The sequence below is a fragment of the Salmo trutta genome, chromosome 3 (genome assembly GCF_901001165.1).
Source record: "Salmo trutta chromosome 3, fSalTru1.1, whole genome shotgun sequence".
NCBI classification, from domain to species: domain Eukaryota; kingdom Metazoa; phylum Chordata; class Actinopteri; order Salmoniformes; family Salmonidae; genus Salmo; species Salmo trutta.
Window position 1 is genome coordinate 54,364,418 of NC_042959.1, and position 13,782 is coordinate 54,378,199.

General features: G+C 41.8%; 1 protein-coding gene across 2 annotated transcripts in view; it reads left to right on the forward strand.

Moving 5' to 3' along the window:
* LOC115179058 (semaphorin-6D) overlaps positions 1 to 13,782 on the forward strand; it is a 119,649-nt gene that overhangs the window by 10,506 nt on the left and 95,361 nt on the right. For both annotated transcript variants that reach the window (XM_029740379.1, XM_029740378.1), the window contains exon 2: positions 8,768 to 8,872. The gene's annotated coding sequence lies outside the window, so the exon portion shown is untranslated. The remainder of the gene's footprint in view (positions 1 to 8,767; positions 8,873 to 13,782) is intronic.

Genomic DNA, 13,782 nt, shown 5'->3' on the forward strand with positions numbered 1-13,782 from the left:
TAGTGGCTGAATAGTATGCTATTCTCATGCGTAACATTAGGATACGCAAATAGAGAAAAGCGCATAAAAAGAAAATGACGTTCCCTTTTACGCGCGGTTAACTTTGGTCGAAATTCCCCCCTATTAGTCTTTGTTTGTGTTCTTAAAATCTGTTGTCACAGATATAGCCTATACCGTAAAGCAATAACCTCATGGGGAAAAAAATCTATTTAGAGTTACTACTGCAGAACTTATTCTGAGTCATGATCATGTCTCAAAGTAGCTTATTGCAGTTTTTGGAAATTAGGATTTTTATGGCACGACACGTGAAATGAAGCAGGAAATTAAAAACCTAAGATTGTTTTTCCCGCTTAAAGCCGCTGCTTCATGCAGTAATGCCTCATCATACCCGATTCAGGCTAAGCACGCACTCAAAAGGTGACTGGTATTCATTTACACAAAGTGTTATGATTAAACCTCTTAGGTTTAGAATGGTATCATGCAACTATAGAAAAATACATATATATTAGTCTGTCACACATTGGTGTTAAATGACATGCATACTGCCAACTGGGTTTTTATTAGCTTGTTCAAAACCCTACATCGAATTTCCCAACTATGCATAAATAGCTGTCTTGTTCGACCTTGTTACTGGAAACTTGGCCGGGGTCTATCAAGACTTGGCGTGTACTGTACATATATGCACTTAGGGAAGGGATGACAATGGATCGCATTCAAGTGTCTGCTAGTCTTTGCATTGTTTAACGTCTGTGTGTGTGTGTGTATATATGCATGTGTTGGTGTATGTGCTGGTTTTTACAGTATATGTCTACATCTCTGGGTGGTGATAATGCTATCAGTCGTTTGGTTTGGACGAGGTGCAAGATTAGTTCAGTAACAGGGTTATTTTTAAACCCGGTCTGTGGGGGTAGAGGTCCAGGGGGTTAGTGTCATATAATTCTACCCTGGGCACCAGGCCAGGCTACGTATCCCCCTCACTTCAATCATCCCATTCCACGGGTGTACCAGTTAACCATGTGGGGACTCATCCACGCAGCTGTGTGTGTGTGGTGGGTATTTGTGTGTTATAACGGCTGTTACGATGTTTACCATGTGTTTCGTCTTTTACACAGATACAGTAAACATATTTGTGTTGACGCACATAGACACACTCCTACAGGTTTTCTTTCTCCTGCCCAGTGCCTCCAAGGCGGCTTCATTTGATTGTCCTTTATTGCTTTCCCACATTATCTCTCTGCCTCGACAGTCTCTCCCTGAGGGGTGATCACTGGTGACTGACGGTATGAAAGACAACTCAAGGTAAACAAGTCTCCTACTGCAGAGCCTGATACTGCTTTAATGCCTCGTCTCTGAGAGAGGAGTGAGCGATGGAGAGAGGTACAGTAAACCGGGTATATCTTTAGTCACCTAATTTGAAAGGACCCAAATAGACACAGCGGAAATGACCCCTACCTCCCACTGTCACTGTCACTCTAAACATGGTTTCATTACCTACTACTATAATCACAGTCAGTGTCCGTGACCGCTAGATGGGCACCAAAAAAAGGTTCCAACAAACAGTATCTCAAGACGCTTGTCTGATTTGGAAAAAGTGCTAAGAAATGTCTGGTTAGATGTCCCCACACCACCACAATGAACTACACATCTTCCATAGTTTGACCCATTTTGTCTTTCCATTTTCTTATTCGGAACACTTCAGAGGTGCTAATGGAGTCGGTAATGGTGAGAGACTGACTGAGCTCTGAGGGACATATATCGGAACACTCAGGTCAGCGATTGCATTGAGGCGACCATTCACACAGAAGACCTTTTTAATTATGTTCTTTTAATTAACCAGCTCGCATTATGTCTATGTCCATTTGTCTACCCGCTCGCCTTGGCAGACTACGCTGAAATACGCAGGCATTGTGTTCACTTGGCTTCCGAGGTCCCTGCCGCCTCCGATATTTTCCATTCAGTCAAATATTTTTTTTTTCTTCTTCTTTTTAGATTAGCATTATAATACCCCACGGGAAGAGGATGGTGAGGTGTCAGCACAGGGTTGCTAATCACATTAACCCTGTGCACCGCCTGGTTATTATTATACTAAATGCACCATTGGTTAAACTAACAGTCTGAATTCCGGCATTATTCTCCAATATCAATGGGGTAAGAAAGGGGGAAGGAGCACAATGGCAAATTGTGGGCTATGTCTTGCTCCCCGGTGTCCACACTATTGTTCCATGGATCTTTCCCCAGTGTAATTATGCTATGCTAATACCCTCCCCTTGGTCCCCAGTTATACCAGCAGCAGGGTTGTTCAGCCTTCATGTTTAGACTGTGCTGTGTCAAGTTGTTGTAGATAAAAAAATGAAATTATAGTAATTGTCCTCCAGTGCCTGCCCTGAAACATGAGCATATCCTGGACTGTTTCTCAGACACACTCTGTGGGGGTTTGATGGGAAAATCATTGGCTGAGCTTGTCGCCATGGTTTCAGGGTCAGGTGTGGGTCAGACCACCTTGAACTCCTCCGCTGGATTGATTGTGTTGGCCATGACAGGGTTAGACCGCTGCTCCTCCCCTTGACACGAGGACTTTGTTAAAACCTGACACAGGCAGCACAGACAAACCCCTGTCATGGTCTGAGGAGAGCCGGGTGAGGTCAGGGGTCAGGAGTTAAGGTGGAGTTGTGGCTTGACCTGAATACTGATTGATTTTCTTTGGCTATCTGGGGAAGGGGGCCATGTTGGGGGGGGAGGAAGGAGGTCAAGTCATTTACCTTACCCACTGTTAAGACGTAGAGTATGGGAATGTGGTGAAGGAATGGTGAGAGACGAGTAGTCACAACATGCCTCTCCCTTCGGCTGGACTGTGTGTGCGCTCCTTGTGATTTCACTCTTACTGACCCACAATACTACACTGACCCACAATACTACACTGACCCACAATACTACACTGACCCACAATACTACACTGACCCACAATAATAGACAGCTGAGAGGAGGAAGGACCGTTACAGGGTACTCTGTGTGCCCGATGAACATGTTCTTGGTATTCCGTTGGAATGCTCATCTCTGTGGTCAGTTCTTTTAACATTTGATGTAGAGCTGAAAAACTCCTTTGCTAGTCTTGCATTTTCTCCTAGTGTTTTGACACTGGGATGACATGCACAAGAGAGCTCTAGGGTGTAACTTGATCTCAACTGATGATATTTGGATGATCTTTGAGTGGAAATTTGTTGCTCACATATGGATGGTTCTAGATGCATTTCTAGAGAAAGGGCTGAATTATCTGCCCAAAGTCTACATTGTAATTGACCGTTAAAAATGTCTCTCTTCTCAAGTAATCAGAGATATCATCAACATTGTCTGAACAGAAATTCTGGCACTCTCGCTTTAAGTTGTTTGAGGTGGTCCGTGACATTGAACCGCAAACCGTTGTTACTACATATTTGCTAATATTGACTGTAACAGAAATGAGGGGAGCTTGAAACATACGCTTGATCAACGGCCATTTAGGAGCCCCTGCGTTAAACCTTCAAGGGGAGGGGTTGGACAATGGGCACCACCCGCGGTGACATGGTGGTCCACAGCTGTAGATGATCCTAATAGCTTAATGCCGAGCCCTGGTCCTGATCCGGGATAATGAGCAGCTAAGTCTTCCCACTTTAGTATCTGTGATTAATCAAACTGCTGGCAGGGGGGGGGGGGGGGGGGGGTTTGAAGAAATCTGTCCTCTCCTGACCGCCACCCCTATCCTTAATCTCTTCCTCCACTTGGCGAGATCTGAGATCTGTGGTTGTTGTCATTTGCGTAATTTTGGTGGTTAATGAAGCTTTTCTGGTTCCTTTGGAGATGTGATTGTGAAATCTCCTCTTTCACTTGTTGAAGATTCATATTCAGAATTGATGCAGAATCGCACATGCTCATGTCAACACATGTTAACATGCAGGTGTGTGAGCTGCTTGTTTGTCCTTCCAACCATATATGGAAGCGTCTGAAAAGAGTAGAATAAAATTGCAAATAAAACAAACATCCTGTAAAATGTTTCAGCGGCCAGAGTTGTACATGATTACGTACCAAGTTGTGATTATGAGCAGTGGATTGTGTAATGGTGTTTACATGTTAACTCAGAGTTGAGAGGAAGCCCAGGCTGGCCAGTTTTGTTACCTTAGCTCTGGTGGTGGAATCGTTCCTCTACTCATGTTACCCAATCAGAAAAGATTATGCTAGCACCGTTATCTCAAAGCCCTCTCAGATCTTTTTTCCTTCCAATTTACATTTTGGTTTTTTCCTTTTTTTAGGTGTTTAGCTTATGCTACTCTTACACGGAACCCAAACTGGCTGTGTGCGTGCGCCATCGTGCGCAAATGTATTTTGTCCCCCTACACCAAACGCGATCACGACACGCAGGTTAAAATATCAAAACAAACTCTGAACCAATGACATTAATTTGGGGACAGGTCGAAAAGCATTAAACATGTATGGCAATTTAGCTAGTTAGCTTGCAATTTAGCTAGTTAGCTTAGTTAGCTAATTTGTCCTATTTAGCTAGCTTGCTGTTGCTAGCTAATTTGTCCTGGGATATAAACATTGAGTTGTTATTTTACCTGAAATGCACAAGGTCCTCTACTCCGACAATTAATCCACAAATAAAACGGCCAACTGAATCATTTCCAGTCATCTCTCCTCCTTCCAGGCTTTTTCGTCTTTGAACTTATATGGTGATCGGCATCTAAACTTTCATAGTATTACCACGACGACCGGCAAAACAGTTCGTCTTTCAATCCCCCACGTGGGTATAACCAATGAGGAGATGGCACGTGGGTACCTGCTTATATAAACCAATGAGGAGATGGGAGAGGCAGGACTTGCAGCATGATCTGCGTCAGAAATAGAAAGGAGTTCTATTTTAGCCCTTGGCAACGCATACGCTCATGGGTGCAATAATTGAATAACATGGATTTCTACATTTATTTTGTGACGATCGCGACGTGTCCGGTCTAGTCAGCATGTTATGATGGCTTGCATATATCATACTTTTAGATTGCTTCAATTGTCTTATTTTTTTTAAGGAAAATAAGATTGAGCTCCACATACAATATGTTAAGAGCCTTGAAAGTTTACTGAACCCGACAGATGCTTGCTTTTTCCCTTACTCCAGGAAAATATATTTTGAAATTGCATTGACGAGTTGATCGCAGTGCACCAATCAGATAGCACGAGCATGATCCTAACAGGTGGCTTATTGATCAGTGGTGTTGATTAAACTGTGCAACTTTCCCCTCTTTTCCGAAGGAAAATAAAACGCATAGCCCTACCCTCTAAAATAAATCTACTGGGCATTTGGGAGCAATTTGAAGTCTGGGACCTTTTAGTGCCTTGGAGTTAATCATGTTTAGCTGTTGAACTTGAAATGGAATTTGGTTTCCACTGCACACAAGCGTTGAATATGTTATTATTTTGTGTTGTTCTTTCCCATGCTTTGCTTTGAATTCTGAGATCATTACAGCTCTTACAGATGGCAAGTACCAGCATTCATCGATCAACGTTTTGCTACAGACCAAAAAAGAGCAAAACAATAGTATATTGGCCAGAAGCCCACGCGTATCACGCAACCCACAAATAGGCTGTTATTGATACACTACAGTTTAGATTTTCTCTCTTTGTGCTCTTGGCCTTTTTCTCTCATACTGGGGGCATAGGCAAAATGGAACAAAGTACAAAGGAACAGAGTTATTATAGAATTTGAGACAATAGAGGAACCAGCGTTAGCATGTGGCTGCCAGCTGGTCTGTTTTTTTTTTTTTTTGTCCAGTGGCTTCTTTTTTTAATAAGTCTTTACAGGTTGAAATACCTGCTGTGTTTTTGGGGAATTAGGTCACATACCCGACCTTGACCATTTGTCACAATTAGCTTTGTCTAGAATAGATAAGGTCCTAGTGTTGGATTTAGGCCAATGGTCTCTAATCATGGCCCCAAGAATGTTCAATCGCAGATGATTTTGACCGACCAAGTTCAGTCTAACTATAAATAGCCACTGCAATGGGAGGGAGGCTCTGCTGAATCGACTGGCAGAAGGAATTTTCCAGAACAATGACCAGGTTAATGTGTTTCCAAAATGTTAATTGTGATTGATGGCCCTCATGTTAAGCAAGGCCTTGTCCCGATTTGGGATTTCTGTAGTGTACATTTTTGTGGCCAAGGACTTGGATAACCCTCATAATATGCTATAATTCACAACATGAACCGTGCACTGCAAGAGCATGGAAATGCTCTGGCATCATTTAAAAAATTGGACCTAAATCTAGGTGTCAGCCTATCCAGAGGAACAAAATCACTTACGAAAGCAACAGATTGTTCTTTTTCATTGTTTGAAAGATCTCTTTGCCATATTGTTAGAGTGGAGAATTCAAAGAAAGAAATCCAAAGCTTTCTCAAACCACTCTGTGCTGAAAGGGGAACTGGCAAAGTGAAGTCTAATGCTCTTTAAACAGATTGCCAGAACAGATTGTGTTCTGAGATGCCCTGTGATTTGGCCATCTCCAACTCTCTCTAGGATTTGTCAACAGATTTTATTCATAAGCTGCCCATTATAAATGTAAACTAAGTGCACTTTTGTTAACTTCCCTTTCTCTGAATAGAGAAGAACCAGTCAAGAAACTTGTCCTCTTCTGCTTCGTTAGTCAATGGAATTTCTCTTCTGACATCTTAAACACAGAACATTTAAATGTCTTTTTTTTGCTGCTGCTCTTGTTATTTCCAGAGTACTTTACAGTTGCATTGGTTGTTCGGGTCTTTCCTTTACTTCAATAATCATTGTTTGCCTTCCACTATAAACCTGGCTATTGTATTGAGTTTTTTTTATATATCTCACACACACACAGTTGAAGTCGGAAGTTTACATACACCTTAGCCAAATACATTTAAACTCAGTTTTTCACAATTCCTGACATTTAATCCTAGTAGAAATTCTGTCTTAGGTCAGTTAGGATCACCACTTTATTTTAAGAATGTGATATGTCGGAATAATAGTAGCGAGAATGATTTATTTCAGCTTTTATTTCTCTCATCACATTCCCAGTGGGTCAGAAGTTTACATACATACACTCAATTAGTACTTGGTAGTATTGCCTTTAAATGGTTTAACTTGGGTCAAACGTTTCGGGTAGCCTTCCACATGCTTCCCACAATAAGTTGGGTGAAATTTGGCCCATTCCTCCTGACAGAGCTGGTATAACTGAGTCAGGTTTATAGGCCCCCTTGCTCGCACACGTTTTTTCAGTTCTGCCCATAATTTTCCTTCCTCATGAAGCCATCTATTTTGTGAAGAGTACCAGTCCCTCCTGTAGCAAAGCCCCCCCACTACATGATGCTGCCACCCCCGTGCTTCATGGTTGGGAAGGTTTTGGAGCAGTGGCTTCTTCCTTGCTGAGCGGCCTTTCAGGTTATGTCGATATAGGACTTGTTTTACTGTGGATATAGATACTTTTGTACCTGTTTCCTCCAGGATCTTCACAAGGTCCTTTGCTGCTGTTCTGGGATTGATTTGCACTTTTCGCACCAAAGTACGTTCATCTCTAAGAGACAGAACGTGTCTCCTTCCTGAGCAGTATGACGGCTGCGTGGTTCCATTGTGTTTATACTTGGGTACTATTGTTTTTATAGATGAACGTTGTACCTTTAGGTATTTGGACATTTCTCCCAAGGCTTGTGGAGGTCTAAAAAAAAATTCTGAGGTCTTGACTGATTTCTTTTGATTTTCCTATGATGTCAAGCAAAGAGGTACTGAGTTTGAAGGTAGGCCATGAAATACATCCACAGGTACACCGCCAATTGACTCAAATTATGTCAATTAGCCTATCAGAAGCTTCTAAAGCCATGACATCATTTTCTGGAATTTTCCAAGCTGTTAAAAGGCACAACTTAGTGTATGTAAACTTCTGACCCACTGGAATTGTGACACAGTGAATTATAAGTGAAATAATCTGTCTGTAAACAATTGTTGGAAAAATTACTTGTCATGCACAAAGTAGATGTCCTAACCGACTTGCCAAAACTATAGTTGTCTACACTGTATTTCTGATCAATTTGATGTTATTTTAATGGACAAGAAATGTGCATTTATTCAAAAACAAGGACATTTCTAAGTGACCCCAAACTTTTGAAAGGTAGTGTATCTCTCTCTATCGCTCGCTCAAGAGATCTCTATCTATGTATACTTTTTTAAATGACTAAAACCACCTGTTTGGAAGGTATAATAAGCCTTCATTCATACAGTTTCTTGACTGTCCAGATCGCTAATAATCACTGAAAAAAAATGGAGTCAGTCAGGGAGCACAGCAAGTTTTTGAAATGATAGAGGACAATTGTTTGCAAATTTTGACGGCGATGAAATAGGTTGACCGACACATAATTATTATGCAGGGTTGGTACATATCACCTTCTGAAATTATTGATCTGCTGCATCTTGTTTTTAGGAAGTAGTCCACTCGTTAATATAATTGTCGGTGTTCTAAAGGAACTTTATGTACCAGATAGGAACCCTGCTTCAAAATATATTAATTGATGCATGACAGCGGCAGAGGAATTTGATTGATGTGACTTGCAGGACATCCGAGGTGGGAAGATCTTCATTTGCTCTAAAAGCCGTTTTTTTATTAAAATGACCAAATAGAGCAGATGTTCTATTTCTTGCCTAGACCATTACATATGGTGAATGTCTAACTGTAAGTCACTCTTGAATTTGCCCGTTTTTTAAATAATTCTTATTCTTGTTTTGGTTTAGATTGTGGATGTCTTCACTCGGGGTGGCGATCCTAACCAGCTAGTGCCAATCATCTATCCGTCTCAGCTGGCTGAATCTCTGCAGTCAAATTTGTCGAAAGTTAAGGTAAGAATGCCGTGAATTTTAATTGCAGTGAGATTAATGTTGATTGGGAGTTGTAACTCTGGCTATGAACTTCCTTCTTACGGTTTGATCTTTAATAATTCTGGATAAGAGTGGTTTGATAGGATAGGGGTAAGGTCTGCTGGCTGAGGCACCCAGTGACAGATTGATAAATGGAAGCAGTGTGAAAGGTTATTAAGACACTTTTTAAAATTCCTGTAATGACCTATATTATTCATTAGATTTTATAAAATATTTTAATCAATCTACAGAGCTGAGTCATTTTCATGAGCAAATGTAGGGGGTAACTCCTCTTCATAACTTTGAATTATCCTTGCTTTTTGTTTTTGTAAAAGTAGATTAGATGTATATTATCATGTTATGTGTTTATTAGCATGACAACAGCAGATTGAGGTATAGGCCGTGATGGAAAGTGGCTTAAATTGCATGATGGCCAACCCGTCAGTCACGCGGGTATTGAAAAAACAACTGCATGGATTCCCCCATCCTGTCTGGTCTGACAGTCCCTGGCGACCATGACCATGGACAGTAGAGGACAGGGCCAAGGTGTGCTGGTGACAGGCCATCTCACGGGATGGGTCTAAACAGATGGTTGGCCAGATACAATCTAGCTGTGACCTTGGACCAATCTGAGGGTAGAACCTGTGCAAATGTCTAAAAAAATATGTCCATAATATCAGTCTTAGACCCATTTTACAGTACTTTGTTATTGTTTGGTGTCTGTTAGTGAGTGATTTACATTTATTTTACATTTTGAGGACATACAGGCATAATTATAGCAATTTCTGCACCCTCTATCGCTTAAACCGCAGCTTCTCTCTTCTCAATAATTCCCATCTCACCTGCCAGGGCTCTCAGAGGAGATGCCCCAACCCTGGCCCAATTCAAACAGCCAGAAACAGAGTGAGAGGAGCCTGGGGAATGACTGCCACCGTCAGCCCAACACTTGCCAGCCCTGCTGAGTGATTTAAGAGCGGTGAAGGGAGGGACAGGACAAGCGCTGGATGTGCGATGGGGGACCGGGGGTGAGGTTAGAGGTGTCAGTCATATAATTGGGGTGAGGAGATCTCGGGGTAGATAGAGAGAAGCTTTATTAAGTCAGTTGAACTCTGATGTGTCCCGTCCACCTCGCTTTCCCACACACCCACACATACAGGCCAATCTTCCATTTCCACAAGAGACTCTGTTCAACAAAGACATAGAGGGCAAACTCCTCAGGCTCCTTTCAATCAGAGATAAGACAAAGACCTCATTAATCTACAAACGCTAGGGGGAAAGCTATCTATGGTCATGTGTCCCAAATGGTTGTCTGCTCCTCTGACACAGTTCCAGTTGAAAACATATGCTTCTGTCAGATCTGTTTAATGACCGATTAGTTAATATGCAAGTGTGTTCACTTGTAGTTTCAGGGCTTTTTTATTTGTTTCAAAGCCAGTTTGACACGACCCTTTTTCAGTGACGTCGTCAGTTGGAGGAGTGTGTTTTTATTTTCTTCACACAGTAAATGCTAAATTGTTAAGGCTCGGTCATTGAAGTCCCCCCCTTCGCTCAGGCTCTTGTTCTTCCGTGCACTGTAGAGGCTTGTTTTCAAAGCCACTGTCAAGGAGAGGGACATTGACAGCCTGGACACGGCTCTCTTTTCCTGAGAAAATAGTTTAGACTCTGAGCAGCAAAACAAGAGAAAGTTGATGCAGAGAGGTCCCGGGCAGAATTAGCTGCCTCTCTTAGTTTCTCCCACTACAAATTGGTTTCCGAGGAACTCACGAAAGAGGCTGGCTCCTTGTGTTCTCTGCTTCCTTAGTAGCTTGTTAATCCCCAGCTCTGTCCGGTGGGGAAATGCTACCCCCCAAAAACGACCCCCTGTCCTCCTACCCAATCCTACAGGGATTTGCTAATCCTGTGCCTGGTCATGGTGGGGAGATTGCTGGCTTTTCAAAGCCCGTCTCTGGCCAGACTTCAAAGTCACAGCGATACAAGACTTGAGAAAGTGGGCTCGGTGAATGAGGTCTGCTGCGAGCAAACCTGCTCCGAGTGTCACCTCAAACGTTACCTATGCACTTTCCCCAAGGCAACACAGAAAAGTTCAGTCTCGAGGTGATGGCTTTGTTGATTGGGGTACTGGGTGGGGGATAGCTGGTTTGTCAGATGTGTATGTGGAAGCCCTCTCTGGCCATAACCTGTGAAACCTGACAGAAGGATGGCAATGCCATGAACGCTATTTTTTGCAATTTGAAGAGCTGCTGCCAAATTGAAAGTGAAATGCAAGGGTAAAAAAATATATGTATAGGATGTATCGTGAGTCAGGATTTTGGCTCTGGATGTATTAATTGTGAGACATCTCACTGTTTATAATTCTACAGAATAGTGCTGCTCCTTCGCCAAGAATCCCTCCAATTACTACCATGTACATTCTTTTTGGGTCTTCATACCCAGTTAGATTCCCAGATAACAATTTGCTTGATTGGAGCAGCAAGGATTCATGCCAGTTTTGTAGGATTTTCAGGGTCATTGCACTTACTATTTTTTTGTGATCAGCAATAGTTTAGTTTACTGTCTTAACAAGCCTGTGATAATTTTTTGTATGCATTTTTCAGAGTTTTCTATTCAGCATCGCCCTTTCTTAGAAATAATTTAACACAATATCATACTGGTTATTTCAATTGGCATGACTTATCTTGTGGGCTTCAAATTCAAAGCATTTAAGTACAAATGTTTGTGCCCATGTGCTTGTTAGTCCGACTAAGTGGAAATCCAGTTTTCTAAAATATTTGTCCTCGTTTTGTCTTCCTCTTGAGTTATTTGTCTCGTTACTTAAATGTAATCAGAAGTCTTTGTTGTTTGGATGGTTGAGAGGGCTTGCTCAATTTAAACCTTTGATTAGAATAAAGGAATGATTACAGTGAAGGGACTCCATACTCCTGATGTTAACTTGCCTGCTCGCTTGTTTAACGAATGCAGCGTGCCCGTGCAACCTGGTAATTAGCTTAAGTGGACTCCCCGGGTTCCGGATTATGCTTTTTGCCTTCCCGACCAGGAAAGTGCTGGGATGTGTGGCGAGAGGGATTCAGCCCTAATGCTCTGAGACAGCTTTGCCCTGGGCTAACCCTGTGTAAGAGGTCCGCAAGGTTCAGTAGAGTAATGAGGAGGTTCTGTTAACTACGGACACATAAGTAGATGTGATTTTGCAATTCATTGAGCTTATTCAATTAGCAAACCCTAGCCTATTATTTAGTGCATATCTTTCTCTACAGATTGATTTACATACCATTTACCTCTTTGTGATAAAAATACTTGATTCTTAGGTCAGCTTTGAAATGTCAGAAATATGACTTGAAACATCTCAATCGAATCAAATCAAAATGTATTTGTCATATCCGCTGAATACAACAGGTGTAGTAGACCTTACCTTGACATGCTTACTTACGAGCCCTTAACTATCAATGCAGAGGTAGTTTTTTTAAGTAAGAAAATATTTGTTACAGGGGGGACTGGTACCGAGTCAATGTGCGGGGGGTACAGGTTAGTCGAGGTAATATGTACATCTAGGTAGGGGTAAAGTGACTATCCATTGATGATAATATACAGCGACTAGTGTTACTGTGCTGTATTGTGTATCAGGGCTCTATGCTTACCTTTTTAACAAGGAGCATGTGTGCGCCTAAGTTGAAAAATGTAGGAGCACACAAATACATTTAGGAGCACAATGAAAAATATTTGAAGTAACAAAATTATTTCTTTGTAGTAATGGTGCAAGCAAGACGGTCATGAATCTGTATTCTCAGTGGCACTCAGGGGCTGCGGTATAGTGAAGTAGTCATTGCAACAATTATCATCTGGGTGATTTTAATTTTTTTATTAAAAAAAAAGTCAATATAAATTCCAGGTCGCACAGCAAATTATTTAGTCACATATGCGAGTAAAATGGTCGCACTGTAGAGCCCTGTGTTTTGGAGTGTATTCTGTCCAGCGTCCACAAAAACAGTGCCTACCCTTTGCAGGGTGCTGGAGAGACAGCTTGTATTGATCTGGTCCATGAGATGGATGGTTTATGTGAAAGACTGATACTGTTAGCAGCAATGGACCTGGAGATGTCTGCATAATGTGGAAGAACCAGTCTGATCAGCAATATTGACAGTGGAGCAGGGCTTGGAGATTTACAGTGCCAGGTTGTTTTCCACTGAGCTGGGTTGTTTTTCCTCCTCCTTCATCCCTTCTTTATCTGTCAAGGGACTTCTGGGTTATTACAATGTGAAGACTGTTGGTGTTTGCAGTAGATCACAAAACCCCCAATCAGAATTTCTCTTGCTTTCTCTTGGAAAAATACATAGTGGAGTTGGATGGTTTTGTACAGTGAAGCATTTGTTAGCGTTGAGGGGGATGTTTACTGGTAGTGGTATCATGCTGTGACTGCTGCAGCAGGCTACAAGTTCTATCCCATTGACTCTCCTATTTAATATAATTGATGTTTATAAATTCCCTAGGTACAGCATTACAGGGATTGCTGTATTAATTACCAACTTATGTCTTCTAAATAGGTAATTGCAAGCAGTTTGCTGGAATATAAATGCACTCTGCTTGTGTTTAATGGAGTTTATTTATATTGAAGTACTTCCGGCCCATTTCATTAATAAATAGACAATAAAATAGTTGCTTTCCCTTACTTGACCTCTCTCCACATTTCTTTGACTCCTCCCATCCAGTTCCATTAGTACTTGGCTGTACATTTCAAAGACATTTCCCACGACATTTCCCAATTCCGTGTTTTATAATACACTTCATTATCTTGTTACCTTTTCTACCGAACCACGACCTTGCATTTTAGCAGCCAGTTGAGTTTGTAGTGCAATCCAGAGCTTCCCATTCTTATGGCAAACCTTCCCTCCCCCACTGCC